We start from the raw sequence: 15,746 nt of genomic DNA, 5'->3' as shown, positions 1-15,746 counted from the left end.
ACGGATTAAGATGATTGTTGGTTGCTGATGAAAGTATCAGAGGGGAAGCAATAAGAGCCCTCCTTGTTTTAATTTTACTTAATAACCAGTTTCATCAGAGTGGAATAAGCGCCGAGCATTACAACTTGAGGGAATTTTTTACATTGATACGTTAATACAGATAATGTGTATCTGTGTGTGTGTTGGTATCCAACATCCGTATATGAGGATGTGCGAGCTTAAATCATTTCATAATGCATAATCGTCATACACTTGATCCGATGAATTACATAATAAAAATGAGGTCGAGTTGTACACACAGTTGTGAGAGAGAGGCCGCCGGGTTATAGAGTATTCAAGCTTCAACTGGGGAGGATGTTTGTGTTGCAACGTTTCATTATTTTGTACTCTTTTGCTTTTCGATATGGTGGATATGGTTTTTTTTTTTGTCGTCTTTGGAGACTTGACCTGACCTCATTCTGGGTCACGGCTGTTGTAGGATGTTTTTTGCCTCTTCTTTCCTTTTGTGGTATTTTTAATGAATTTGCCAAAAAAAAAAAAATAAAGAAAAAATTGGGAAAAGATTGATGGACTTTTTTTGTTATCTTGTTGCTGTGGGGGTGTACCAAGCCTACAATCATACATATCTACCACTTGCATGCAAGTCCTAGTTTCTACGTACAATCATACAAATAGACAAACGCGCAAGCATTCAGACTTGCCGCAGGCATGTCTATGGTGAATTCTTTTATGCTTCGATGACTGAATGTGGGGATGGTATAGGACAAAAAAGGTGGAGTTAGTTGGTTGGTTTGGTTTTTTGGTATTATAACCTAGTGGAAATGTGGAAATGGTAATGCAATAGTGCGGTAATAGCTATCTCGGAGGAAAATGTGCAAATTCAACAGCTGCTGGTAGTAGGAGAAGGTATTCTTTTTTTTGCGTTTGTTCGTTTTTTTTTTTTCCTTTTTTGCAGCGAATTGTGTAGTTCAGTGAATTCATTTCTATTGGCTTAATGTTCAATTATATAGCACTCGTATAGGATTGACTTTTTACCAGCTAATCTGGTGGCGGCATTGCTTGCTTTCCCAGCTTTTCAACTTAAAGTGGTTATATAAGAATGAGGTTAGCAAAATTTATGCATATATCTGTAGAAGCAATTTAACAAAAAAAAAAAAACTTACATGCTACATGTGTATTTGATTGATTTAGTTTGATAACAAAGAAATCTTTTCAATTTTTAACATTTAGGAAAAGAAATTATTTTAAGAAGGTTCAGTGCCCTTCTTTTGTAAGTAGGTTTGAAATTAAAAAAAATTTAAATTTTGATTGGTTGCGTTTAACGACTATTTTCCTGTTGCGGTTGTCAAACATAAATTGGTAAAAGAGTTTTATGAAATTCGCAAACTTGCTATGATTTTGAATTATTATTTGATTTATCATAATTTTTTTTAAGATAGGTAATTATCTGTACTCTATGGCGGAAACATTCTGGGATGAATCACGGCTTCAACCATTAAGCCTATCTAGATTTTTTCATTCCTAGCCAGCTGCCTCCTCTTTCAGTGGAGAGCTTGCTGTTTTGCCGTTTTACGCTTCGAAAAGCATTGTTGGGAAAATCATTTTTACCTTCGATAACATTTTCTAAATCTTACTTTTGTCATCCCAACTAACATTTAAAATTTTATAAGGGGTTACAGAAGATACTATTTAATCTCGGTAAAGGTTTCAAATGCTTATTTAAATGGTATATACATTTGTGTCAGTATCTATAATAAAATTTAAATAAAAAACCTTACCGATGTTCTTGAAGAATTGAAAAAATAAATCCTTTTTTTTATAATAACTTTTAAATGGAAGTCTTAACTAAGTTTAGTAGGCTATCAAACAGTATTAAACAATTTTAGTTTTTCGTCTCGAAGATCATTAACATACTTGACGAATATCTTTTAAACGGTTAAAGCAATCAATTTGATTCCAAGGAATTTTTTGTAGAACGTTTAAGCCCCTACAAGAATATATCTTGCTAATTTGAAAATAATGAAGTTTCAGTGAATTGGAAATTTTTTAAAAATATAAAATGTTTTTATAATTTTTTTTAACTTTGACCTCGAATATCTTTAGAATGGTTAGATTAATAAAAAAAGTAAACAAAACCTTTTTTGTGGAGCAATCAATTTCCAATAAGAATATGTCTTGCGCGTTTGATTATTATAACTTTTCAATTTGTTACAAAATTAAGAACAAAAAACGTATTTTTAAAGATTTTCTCGATTTTTGGACCTCAAATATCTATTCAACGGTTAGATAAACGAAAAAAGTGTATAAGGCTTTTTTTGTAGAGCGTTCAATTTCCTACAAGAATTTCCCATTAATATAAAGAGCTCATATTTGGTGTGTATATTCTAGAGGGGTCTAGCAATCGATTTTTCGGAGTACCAAATCAAAAAAAAAAGAATTTCGATTTTTTTGACCCACCCTAATACATATGTATATTTCAGACGGTAAAATATGCCTTTTTTAGATCGCATATGTATTTTTGCAAAACAAATTTAACGTTTATATAATTCAAAAAAAAAAAAGTACCAAAAAACAGCGTTTTTGACCTGTTAAGTATTTCAAAAACGCAGCGTTCAAGATCTACACTCGTTGCAATTATAAGTGACAGCCTACTTAACACCGACCAGAAAATAACTTATTTGACGTCAAGACTCAACAGTGGTAATAATAACACCGGCACACAAAATAAAAAAAGTTTCATGTACCAGGAACCAGACCTATCTTTCTATATGTTTTTGGGCACGCTGAATCCGAATTTCAAGTCTGTTTGCCTCTGTCACCCTCCAGTTTTGAGTAAAATGCAAGAAACTCAAAAAAAGGAAGTTTTTTGCCTATTTTTGAGACTTTTTTACATTTTTCTCAAAACTGGAGGGTGAATGGGCAAAACGGACTTGAAATTCGAATTCAGCGGGTCCAAAAACATATACAAAGATAGGTCTGGTTCCTGGTACATACAACTTTTTTTTGGTGGGCTGGCACTGTCGCTTTCATCCCCGGCACACAAAAAAAAGTTTCATGTACCACGAACCAGACCTATCTTTCTATATGTTTTTGGACCCGCTGAATTCGAATTTCAAGTCCGTTTTGCCCGAACACCCTTCAGTTTTGAGAAAAATGCAAAAAACTCAAAAAAAGTCATAAGAATTCAAACAAAATGCAGTCAAAGCTCAAAACTGGAGGGTGACCGGGCCAAACGGACTTGAAATTCGGATTCAGCGTGCCCAAAAACATATAGAAAGATAGGTCTGGTTCCTGGTACATGACACTTTTTTTATTTTGTGTGCCGGTGTAATACAGTGACATCGAATTTCGCTCTATACTGGGGCTCGTTTTTTTTCGAGAATCAAGTTCATGAAACACCGTTTTCAAAAGGGTATAAACCATTTTTCTAAGACTAGGGTTTTAGTCAGGACATGCATATATTTTTAGCTTTTATTTTATTTTTCATGCTACTCATATGTTTGTTTTAATAAAACACGCTTGCTTTAATAAAGCCGAAAAAGACATGCATGCCCTGACTAAACCACTAGTTCTAGAAAATTGGTTCATACCTTTTTGAAAACGGTGTTTCGTGTAGACAAGAATCTGATCAAATTTTTTTACTTTTATGCTTCATCTAATTGCCTCATAAGACAACATAGACCTATTTATAATGAGAAAAAACTTTAATCCTCTTGGGGCGCCATCTAGCTTCAAAATAAAAATCTGAAAAAATTAGGGGATTTTTTTTATTATTTATAGACAGTTTTCCCATTTAGAAACTTGATTCAAAAATAACGAACGCCCTAATACACATATACCTACTTACCAACTTAAATATAAAAAAAAACTGCCTTTTTAAATTATTGATTGCTTATAAATGTGTTTCTTTTAACTCTTTCTCAGATAAAATTCTGAAAAAATAGTCATTTAATCCTCTTCAACCCATTCTCAACATAAATCTCGAAATAAAGTCATTTCTATTCAATTGATGCGCAGTTTTATAAAGTCTATCCAAGTGTCCCTGATTCTTCCTACAAGATTTTCTTTCGGACTAAACACAAAAAAGTCCATTACAAATGAGGGTAAATTTAAGGGCAAAAACGAGTATTTCAACACAAAAAAAAAAAATCGAAGAAAAAAAAATAAAATCTTTTCAAACAAGAACATGAACCCACCCAGTTCAAAGAAGAAAATAGAAGACCATTAAGTTTCAAATTGCATCAGCTGTTGCTGTAAACCACCTACTCTCTTTTTTTTATCCTTTTTATACTAGCTTTGATTTTCTTAAACGAACTGTCATCGAGGATGTCTATGTACTCCTATATCCTACGTATAAGGAACAAACTTTTCTATCGTTGTGTCGTCGGACATACAACAGCCCCCAATGACTATGTATAATATTGTCATTCAATTGAATTGACATCCGACATCGGCATACTATAGTGTGTGACATCGATAGACAAAAAAAAAAAAATAAACGTAGTCACGAACATTGATTGGATATGTTCGCGTTCTTTAATGCATTTTCAAACAAATACTAGATACTAGAAAAAGTCATGTCAATAGTTATTGTTGTTTCCTGTCAACAATGACTTTTGTTGTTCTTTTTTTTTTCTAAATCAAGATGTCAGCTAAAATGGCATTTTGGTTTATCAATTTGGTTTATCAATTTGGTTTGGTTTTTGTAATCTTTAAAGTCCTATGATGAACAAATGTAAATGCCAAATCAATTTGCATTTTTAGTTTGGTTGTCAATTAGTTTTGCCTCCGAGGGGGTATTATTTTCATCCTTAAGGGAATTATAGATTTACATCCTTTTTTGCTTGTCTGCTTGTTCTATAGGACAAATAAAGGTTTTGTGTATCCTTGTTGGTAGAAGTTTCCCTTTAGTAAAAGTGTATCGTGTTGAAAAAAATTCCTTATGCAAGAGACGTAAGGTTCAACGTTTATATATTATTAAAGATTAATTTATTGCGTTTTTCATGAAAAAAACTAGAATTATTTTTCACCTTATGGGACCACACGCAATGTTTCAGCTGTAAACATGTAGCTCCAGTATGAGGGAAATCAATTTCCAAAAAGTCCGAATTATAACAAACAAAAATTATTAGTGTGATATTTTGCTCTCACGAAAAAGAGTTAAAGTTTGGTGACTCTGGCAACCCTACGCTTCCACAATCAGCTTTTTTTTAGTTAGGTTTTTATTTATTTAATTTCATAAACTTAGCTTGGTGAGAACATTCTTACACTAACTAACGGTTGTTATACAGATGTGTGTTTTCATAGTTACGGGTGTGACATTTTACTTATAATTCTGTGAAATGTTTGTCTATAATGTAATATCAATGAAATAAACAGCACGATGTTCTGCATAAAAACATGTACCTATGACTAATTAAAAATATATTTTATTTAGGTCAAAATCCAATTCAGTGTGTTTCGGGTGTGAAAAAAAATAACATTTTTTTTTTTAATATAGAAAATCAAATTTTTGTGGATATTCTGCTTCCAAAACGATGATACACTCACAAAAATATCAGTAGTGACACTTTTACGGTTGCGTTAAGAAAACGTAACGGGCGTGACAATTTAATCATAAAACGTTTTAAAAAGAGATTCTATTACCTTATGAAAGTGAAAATAGAGTAAAGAAGTTAATAAGTAGGAAAGGGACTAGATGGTTTTTAACGAAAATTTCATCCTTTTAGTACAAACAAATACAAACGGAGTGTTCTTATACGTGTTCTATATTTTTTTTTTTAAGAAAATATATTGACAATTTATTAAATGTTCTTGTTTACATTTGTATACAAAATGAAATACCTTATTTGGATTTAATTAAATTCACAATCAAAGTAACGATATTTTGTGTTCGAATATACAAACAATTTTTTAATCTTAAATTCAACATAAAAGGACATTGTTAATATTTGCAATCCATTAAATTCTTTTGTGTGCGTGTAGCTTTTGTGGCTTTTTTAATTTCTTTTTTTTTTTTATTTACGCTTAAAAGCTTTTAATTCACTCCTGAAGAAATTTAACATTGTTATCGTTCAACAAGGCAAATGATTGTTCTTTAAAAGGCAGAGAATAAAAAAAGCCAAAGTTTATAAAGCATCAAACGAGAAACTTCAATCGTTTTATGTGAAACTTTATTTTACGCAATATTACGAACTCAATCTCATACAAAAATCTATTTATTACTAGATTTAAGATAAGAAATTAAATTTCATACAACCTTTTTTTCAAACCATATTATTTTAATTGATTTCCTTGTGGTTTCAAAGAGAACAATTTTATTTCATACTTTCCTTTATAAATCAGAAAAAAAAAAAAACTTAATTACTTCAATAATGAAGTTATAATTTATTGGCAACTGGTTTATTGGGGCATTCATATAACAAAGGGATGGTAATTTTAATATCAATGCATTTCTGCAGCTATTAAGCTTAATGCAGAATAAATTAGTGCTGAATGATGCCAAGTAATTATAACCGCAGGGTTTACGTTTGAAAAGTAACCTAGATAATATTTCCAGATTGCATTTAAGTTTATGAAGAGTAAATTATTGCTATTTAAGTTAAATTATTTTCGGAAATCTTTGAAGCTTTCGTTTTGTTTATCTTAAGATAAAAAAAAAAGTCTTGAAAATAGAGAGTATACGAGTTTAATTGGAACTCATAATTTTGCTTTGAATGAATGATGAAGATATTGGGAAAGGGAGGGTTTAAAGGGATCAACCAGCCCCCAAAAATAATATAAGAAAATAATGATTACATGAAATATTCAATTATGTGCTGAGATATTCAATTATTATTATTAATAAAAACGTATTTCTGACATATTTGAAGCAATTTAATGGATTTCTCAAAAACGTTTAATTCTAAACCCGGTTTGAATTTTACACACAAAATACGTTGCGAAATTTACATCTTATTATCTTAAAACGTTAAATTACTAAAAATATACGTTTTTTTTTTAATTTCTAAAATTAAATATCTCAAAACCTAACCGGCGGCGTCGTAAAAAATAATCTGATTTTAGACTCGATTTCATAGCACTTAAAAGTGTATTTTGGTTCTTGTGACAAAAATGTTGTTCACCCGTGTAATTACTTAGAACAGAGTTGCATAGTACTAACAATGACTAAGTGATATTCTATAAAAATTTAAGGCTTGAAAAAACACTTAAAGAAATGCTACAATTCTGTCTAGCTGTCAATATGGCTGTCATTTAGAAGCCCTGAGCTCTTTAAATTTTGTAAGGCTTTATTAAAGAAACTCCACGGTCACGTACGCACAAATCTGCCTTATTATAGCTCATATTTATAAGGTAATCCAGACTTTTTTTCAAAAATATGTAAACCCAATTAAAATCTTTTTTGTCACACCCGCAACGCAACTTAATTGGGTATCTAGAACATTTTCATTTGGTTACATGTTATGCAATTAATATTTAACTTAATACGACAAATTGACAGAATAATACATTATGAGTAAAAAAAAGTGTCACACCCGTAACTATGAAAAACCCTTAATCTGTTTTTTTTTTTTTTTAATTGTTGATTATTTAAATGTCAAAAAATCATCAGTATATTTACATAAGTAAGTAACTTTTTTTTGTATATTTTTAATTAATTTTAAGATTGAAAAATTGTTTTCTATGTTAATGTTTTCTCCAAAAAAAATCATAAATTCAAATGTTTTTTATTCCTGGCTCAAAACTGTAACAAATATTTAAAGCCAACTACATCTTTTCGTACATTTTTAAAATCCTTAGTTTTTACACAAAAATATTTTAATTTCTCTCTCCAACTCAAAAATATCATTAAATATCTTTAAAGCTTTTAATAGCACCATAAAGCTAAAAAAATGAATAATTTATCACATCAACTACATTAAATAAATAATCTCTCAAACGCATAAAGCTGTCCTTATTTAAGTGTTATTCTTTTCAAAGTTTCTTCTTTTTTAAATTTACATTAAATGCGATGTGTTAAGTCACCCTTTTGTGTCAGCTGTTTGTAGAGCTTCCGCTTCATTATTTTGATTTTAGGACAACCTTTATAAACTTTATATACAGTACAAGCTCCTATTCACGGCAGTTTCATGGTCTGGTAGTGTTTGTCAATTTTCTATGAAATTTTATAGAAAAAAAAAATTAGTTCTCCGGAGTCTGGGTCAATGGCCGATTTAATTTTATAACGAGAAAATGTTTGTTTAGCTCCTTTCGTCCTTTGAAAACTAAATGTTTACTAAATACTTTTCTAATGAGACCTTTTACTGTACCAAACTTTTTTTTTGAAAGCTACTCCCCTCTGTGCATTTTTAATGTTTCTTTTCTTTCTATAACCTCGTTGATTTAATTCGTTGGCGTTGTGTCGATTTAATCCAAAATAAATACAAAAAAGATTCAACGATATACTAGCTCTCTAGACTTAAATCCCTAATCTGTATGTAAACTCAATTAGGCGAAACATAGAAGAAAAAGAAACAAAATGTATACATACAAATACACAAAAAGAAGGAGTAGCATTGAATTGGGGGCGGATATACAACATAATATAAAATAAATTCTCTTTCAGTGCACGAAATTTCAAACAAAAACGAAAAAAATCTTTCCAAGAAAATTGCATTCAAAGTCAGGAAAAAGATATAGGAAAAAGTTGAAAAAAACTATTCTAGAAACGACAACAAAAGACAACTGATTTTTTTTTTTTTTTCTTGAATTTATTTTTGTTGCTCGTATTTCTTCAAGGAAATTCTGGATAGATAGTTTCGTTTTTTTTTTAAGAAATTCTTGATCTAAATTTTATTTTGTATTCCTTGTTCCTTGAAAGATATATAGTGCTATTGAAAGTTAAGGAAGGAGAATTAATTTGCATTTTACCTTTTGGGGGAAACTTTATTTTAAAGGAAAAATCGAAAGAAAAGCACAAATATTAATTCATTTTTTTTTTTTTCTTAATCACTTCATAATTGAATCATTTATTTGCAAAACATGATAAGTCCACTTTTTTTCAAAATTCGTTTTTTTGACTAAATTTGTACTCCAGGGATAACCACGTCTGTCTTTAAAATATGAAGTATCTACTCCATCTAAATCCGATTTTACAGCTACGCGAAATATTTTTTTAGTATCAAAAACAGAATAAGTACCGGACTAATCATCTTTTGAAAATAAACAACAGTTTTTTTTTGTGTAAATGGTATATTAGATAAATGGCTGAAAATCTTAAGTTTAAAGCTACTTTAAAGTTAAATAAGCAGTCCGGACATTGTATTTTATTCTCAAATACAATTGTTTGATAGACTGGGGTTAAAAGCAAAATTGCATATCCATTTAAAAACTAATTTCACATCCGTTTATTTTCAAAGTATGATAAGTCCAAAAGCGTTTTTATTTTTTATCTTTTGAGCTTTCGCTCCAAAAATTAAAAACGAAACGGCATTTTGTAGCTAGTCAAGAGTTCTACAGAATATATTTTTTATAAATTTTTCTACGCATATCAAAAGAAAATAGAACGTTTTTTTCTCCTCCTGAAAATTTTAAAATCATGGACTTATCATGTTTTGCAAATAAATGATTCAATTGTTGCATAATCAATTAAAATAGAATAGAATAATGTTGGTGGTACTAATAATGTTAGATGTTAAAGTTGGAATTTTAAATGAAGATTTATTGTTCCATTTTCTCTGTTGGTTTCATGTTTTTAAACTAAATAGCCGCTTGGATTTATAAAACCATTAAAAAAGTTTGAAGTCGTTAGCGAGTTAAGAATTTTACAGTATTAAACATCATTAGAGATGTTATTTAGAAAAACAATAAATAAAAGTGGTCCAATATGGCTTCCTTGTGGAACCCCAGATAAAACATCAATTTGCTAAGATACACTCTTCTTTAAGATGACAAATAGATATGATTTAATCCAATCAAAAATCCACTCCGGAAAACCGTATTTACTGCAGCATTCCAAAGTTCTTTTCGCACGTTCTACAAAAAGTTCAGAAAAAAATAATTATTTAAAAAAAAAAAAACAAAATGCGTGACATTGTCACGGGTGGGATACTTGTTAAACTTAAATTCCCAAGTTTTTATTAACAAACTTATAGTTTTTGGGCCTTTAATTCTATCCCAATTTAAGCTCATTTTATGTAAAGCATTTAAGCTTTAAGTAATCAAGTGACGTTAAAAACAATTATTATTGAAGTGATTTATAGAACCAGGTATGTTACCCCGATATGCACATCGATTCAAAGGTTATCATTTTATTTATTAATAAACCCGAATAAACTACTATATAAATATTTTTTTATTTTAGGTTATTTTAAGTAAGCAGCGCTGATCTGAAACTTATTCTGCTATACCGCCATCGATACAAAAAAAATGTAAACATTTTTTTTTTCTTCCCTCCTTTCAAATTAAAACCCAGTGGATAAAACAACACAAAATTATAGAAATTGCCTACAATACTTAAATTAAATAAAATACAAAACAGAAAAAATAAATTAAATAAAAAAATGTAATAAATGTTAATTTTAATTTCTTATAAACTATTTATTGTTATTTAATTTATGATTTAGTCCGGTGCGACGTTGTGATCAATTTTTGTATATAAAATAGATTCATATACATATACATAATATATATATATACATTAATATCTTAATATTTATTATTAATATTATTATTAGTAATTATAATGTGATGTTAAATTTAAATACAAAAAAAAAGTAAAAATAAATACATAATTTAAAAGCAAACATAAATAAAAAACTACAAAAAAAAATTAAAACAAAAATATGTACCATTTTCTGAACTAAATTTTTTTTAATTTAATTTAAAATTTTAAATAATAAACATTGTAATTGTTGTGAAACGGCTATATGACAAAAAATTAAATAAAATAAAATTTTAAATTTTAGCAAATAAAAAAATAATGGGAAAATAAAATTAACAAAAAAAAATAAAAATAAATAAAACATTGGCAACCGAGGCGCGTTCCTATACAACAGAATATTTTCTTGTTTAATTTTTTTTGTTTCTAATAATAATTTAACAAAAAAAAAAAAATTAATCAGCAAACTAGCTATAAAAATATAATATTCAATAACTTTTTGACAACAAGAAAATTTTTAAAATATAAAATTATGAATTATTTTTAAAATTAACAACTTTGGGTTAATTTGTTTCGATTGATATTGTATTGTTTCCATTTGTGTATGGTCATTATTTTTGTTAGCAACATTTTTATTCTGGTTAAAATTTGTATATTTTTTACATAAATTGTAAATGTTATTTAACAAACAAAAAAATATATAAAATGCGGTTACACTTAGTGAGTGAATAGAGCGATTATTAACAAACAAACAAAAAATAATTAGAAATTTAAATTTTAAAACAAATTGTTTATGTTTCTAGGAGCACAAAATATTTAACAAAAAAAAAAAAAACAAAAAACAAAAAAAAAAAACAAATGAAAACTCCGCACTGTTAGAACTGTATAAAAAAAATAATTATAAACTTAAAACAAATTTTTTCATGGACGTGAAAATAAAAAAAATAGAACTACATTTTGTAGATTCGGATAAACATTATAATTAAAAATGTAAAACGAAAATCATGTAAAGAAAGCCTTAAAACGCCAAAAGTCAGATCCAACAAAACAACAAAAATGTCCAATTTAAAATAAACTTTTATGAATAAAAAATTAATGCATAAAATATTATTTAATGACAAAAAAATATAAACGTATAAATGTTACTCTAATTTTTTGGTTTTATTTTTCAAATCAAAATCGCATTTCTTCCACTCAAGCGAAGTCTATTCTGTCCTTATAAGCCTTTTCAAACCTTGTTCAATTTTATTTGTTATATTTCTTTTATTTGCTATTTTACATATTTACATACATTACTTCACTTAAAAACAAAACAAAATTAATTAAAAATGGTTTTTATATTGAGTGTGCTGTTTTTTTTTTTTTAATTTAATTTATTTTAGGAACAAATAATTATAGTAAATTCAATTTTTATTCATAAATTATTATACTATGAGTACAAAAGTTATTTAATATTATATGAATATATTAATTATATATTTATATGTATGTATATATATACTATAACCCAGTCATATATATATAAATTAAATGTACAACAAATCACTGTACATAATTATTATTATTAGAATCAATGATTAAAAAACAAAAAATTCATATATAGGTACATTATATACTATATATAATATATATAAATTATATATGAATATAAAAATAATAATAACAAAATTAAAACATATAAGTTAAAAAAAACTATTAATTAAGATCGAAAGTTCAATTAAAATAAAAAAATCTACATAATTATAAAAATAAAAACAAAAACACATAAATTTAATAAATAAATAAAGTCAAGAAATAGAAGGAAAAGAAAATAAGAAAACAAAAGATTCAATTATATAATGAAATTATATATATATATATTATATACACATTTAATGAATGCATAATAAGACGAAATGAGAAAACAAAAATTAAATTAAATTAAAACTAAAACACCACAATTATTATACATAAACTAAAAAAAAAAAAACATAATGCCTATACATAAAATCCTTATTTAACTTAATCTATATTCTCTATGTATCTTTAAAAAATATGTATATGAAATTATTCGATTTTACTTTTTCCTTTAAATAAAATATAAATTTCATATAGAAATATTGCAAAAAAAAAAAAAAGAATTAACCGAAATAACTGGAAACTTAACACATTTTTTAAAACACAAATTGATTTAAGGATGAATAATATTTTCAAAGGATTTGTTTTTTTTTTTTATGATTTAAAATTTTATTTCTAATATTAATTTTTAGATAATTAGAATAAATTATGGTATAAATCCTATATCTTGCAATAATTCTAAACCTTTGAGAATTTTAAAAACTAAATCATTCGGCTCAAATCGAATGTCACAAAATGTTCATGTCTAAAACACAGCAGTCATAAAGGAAATGTCATAAGTTTTAAATTATGCTTTGTCATGTAAATTTTTCCAAACTTTATTCCTCAAATTTGTGAAGAACTATCCTTTAAACCCTTTGAACCAACTCTTCATAATTTTGGGAGTTAATTCAGTTGGAACATACATAGTTCATTATAAATTATTCCAGAGTATTTGAAGATTATGGTCTTCACAGGACACCAATCCTTCGTTGTTTTTCAATAAAAATTAAAGTGTCCTAGGTATTCTCACGTTTGGAGAGGTCCGGGTTTGCGGACAAAATTTTCCATATATATTTTCATCGAATACTGTAATATTCTGAACTTATCCTATTTGAGTTTCCAGATTGTATGCTTTGTAATCTTACTTAAAATTTATATTCTGCTCAAGAACATTAATGATTGTAACCAATAAATCAATTGAATGAAAAAAAAAAACATTTAAAAAACCAACTACAAAATTTTTTAAAAAAAATTTCTAGAGTTCCTTTAAAACATTTATTTAAATTTCATATAGCTTTCTAGTAATTCCAGCCATTTATTAAATTTTTCGTTATTAATTTTGTATAATTACTATTAGATAGACAAACTAAAACCTTACTAAGTTTGTTGTTAAATTTGTTAATACGAAAAAAATTTTTAAAACTCTTACTCTTGTATCACAATCCCCAAAAACTCTTTAAGTTACAAAAATTAAAACAAAACATACTTTTATAAAAGAATTTTGTAAAAAAAAATTGCTTATTAAAAAAAAAAAAGAAGGCTTTAACAAGCCAAGTAGTTATTTTAATGTTATAATGAAAAATGAAATTTGCATTTATATAAAAATATTTATTATAGGTTATATAACCCTTTATTGGTTGTTAATCAACCAAATTTAAAACATATGTGTATATTTTTTTTTTGAAAATTGCATTGAAAGTTGCAACTAAAAAAAGACTCAATGGATATATATTAATTTTTTTTATCGTAATATGATAGTCCGAAATGCTCTTTTAAAATATATTTAACATCCTTGCATTTTAGTTTTTGTTTTCTTAAAAAAAAAAAAATATTTATGTCTCCTTCATTGTTATTCTTTTCAGAATTTTAAATGTGTGTAAAATACTTAATGAATACATATTAAAAAAAAAAAAACAAAAGAACAACAAAAAATATCCAAAAAGCAATAACAATTTAGAATAAAAATTTTAAATAAATTTTAACTTTTAATCCAAATTTAACATAAAAAAAAAAATTGTTAAATATAAAATTTCAAAAGAAAAATTAAACGAAAAGGGAAAAGAATATAGACGATGATCGATCAACGTATAACTGGGCAAAGGGATTCTTTGAAATTAAAAAATAAATACTATAAACTAAAAATATAATGCATATATATTTTCAAGCAAACAAAAAAAAAATCAATATCAAAAAATATTATTCAAAATAATATTTCAAATAAATTTACTACACAATATGTCTTTGAAATAATTATGAATTAAAATGATTTTTAACAAAACAGAAACAGAATAAACGATAGAAAAAAATAACCGGCATCACGAATAAAAATTCAAGATAAATGTTTATGAAAATATGATTTAGGTGAATTATAAAAAAAATTATAGTTTTGTTTATTATAATAACATTCCTGGTGGCAATGGTTGGTAGTAAGATTTTGCCAAAATATCTTGGCATGTTTAGGATAACTGTTGAAAGTGTCCAGTACCACTTACCATTCACAAAAAAAATTGATCTGAAGCACAGTTGCTCGCGAAGCCTCAGAAAAGCAATTACCAGTATATAAGGACAACGATTTTTAAAACAAAAAATGAAAATTGAAATTATTGTAAACTTACAATATTCCACCAGATTCACCAAGAGGCGGAGTCCAAAACAATGAAGTAGTGTATAAAATTTATGGAGTATTGTATTGACTTATCAATACAATACTTCACTTGGTTCAACAAAATGAAGTAGTGTATAAAATTGGTATAAATGCCATTACAAATATAGAAAAACGAAGAGTAATACTTTTAGACGGTTTGGAACAATTTACATTAACCATTAAGATAGTTCAGTTTAAAAAAGTTACACATACGCCACAGTGACCCGCAATAATTGAGAAAAATAAGAATAAAATTCTACTGCGAACTCGTCGTTCAGTTGAAAATCAAAATAAATTCTTCTATTTGATTGACTGCCCTTCAAACTTACAGCCTTATTCTGCTATTCGATTCACGCGAAAGTCTCATGTAAGAAGCGTTTAAACGGCAGTAAAAACTGAATTTCAACAAATAGTTTTAACTGAAAATTTCAAAAAAAACAGAAGCAATGCTTCAGTTTTTCAAAGCCAATTTGGCATAATTCAATAAGAGGTTCTTTCCATTCATGTAAATCGAATAGCAGAATAGGGCTGTTATTTTCAAAATCGGTTTTTCAGTGGGTCTTAGTTCATAAATTTCGCAGTAAGGTCAATTAGAGCTTAGTTATGATTCACTTTTGGATATTAAATTGTATGTGCACTCGGGCGTATGAGCAACGTTTTTCAGCAACCAAACGAAGTACATTAACATTTGCTGAATTTAAACAATTATGTGTTTTTGTTTTTTGATATTGCTTAAACTAGCTATTGAATGTTTGAGGGGCTAATTATGCAACTAATTTATTTTTATGCTTCACTTAAATCATATTAAAAAAAAAAAAAACAAAAATAGACAAAAAATATAATAATAAATATCCATACCCTACT

At 27.1% G+C, this 15,746-nt stretch overlaps 2 protein-coding genes across 3 annotated transcripts in view; both read left to right on the top strand.

Moving 5' to 3' along the window:
• LOC129916391 (eukaryotic translation initiation factor 4E type 2) overlaps positions 1 to 15,746 on the top strand; it is a 101,290-nt gene that overhangs the window by 77,431 nt on the left and 8,113 nt on the right. The window lies entirely within an intron of this gene.
• The window catches only part of LOC129916389 (syntaxin-1A), a 93,166-nt gene that overhangs the window by 69,673 nt on the left and 7,747 nt on the right, over positions 1 to 15,746 (top strand). The window contains exon 2 of one of the 2 annotated variants that reach the window (XR_008772449.1): positions 10,343 to 11,983. The exons of the other annotated variant lie outside the window; for it this stretch is intronic. The gene's annotated coding sequence lies outside the window, so the exon portion shown is untranslated. Of the gene's footprint in view, positions 1 to 10,342; positions 11,984 to 15,746 lie in introns of those variants that run through there. 2 annotated transcript variants of the gene reach the window in all.

Source organism: Episyrphus balteatus, chromosome 3 (genome assembly GCF_945859705.1).
Source record: "Episyrphus balteatus chromosome 3, idEpiBalt1.1, whole genome shotgun sequence".
Lineage (NCBI taxonomy): Eukaryota > Metazoa > Arthropoda > Insecta > Diptera > Syrphidae > Episyrphus > Episyrphus balteatus.
This window is presented reverse-complemented; position numbering and strand designations above follow the sequence as displayed.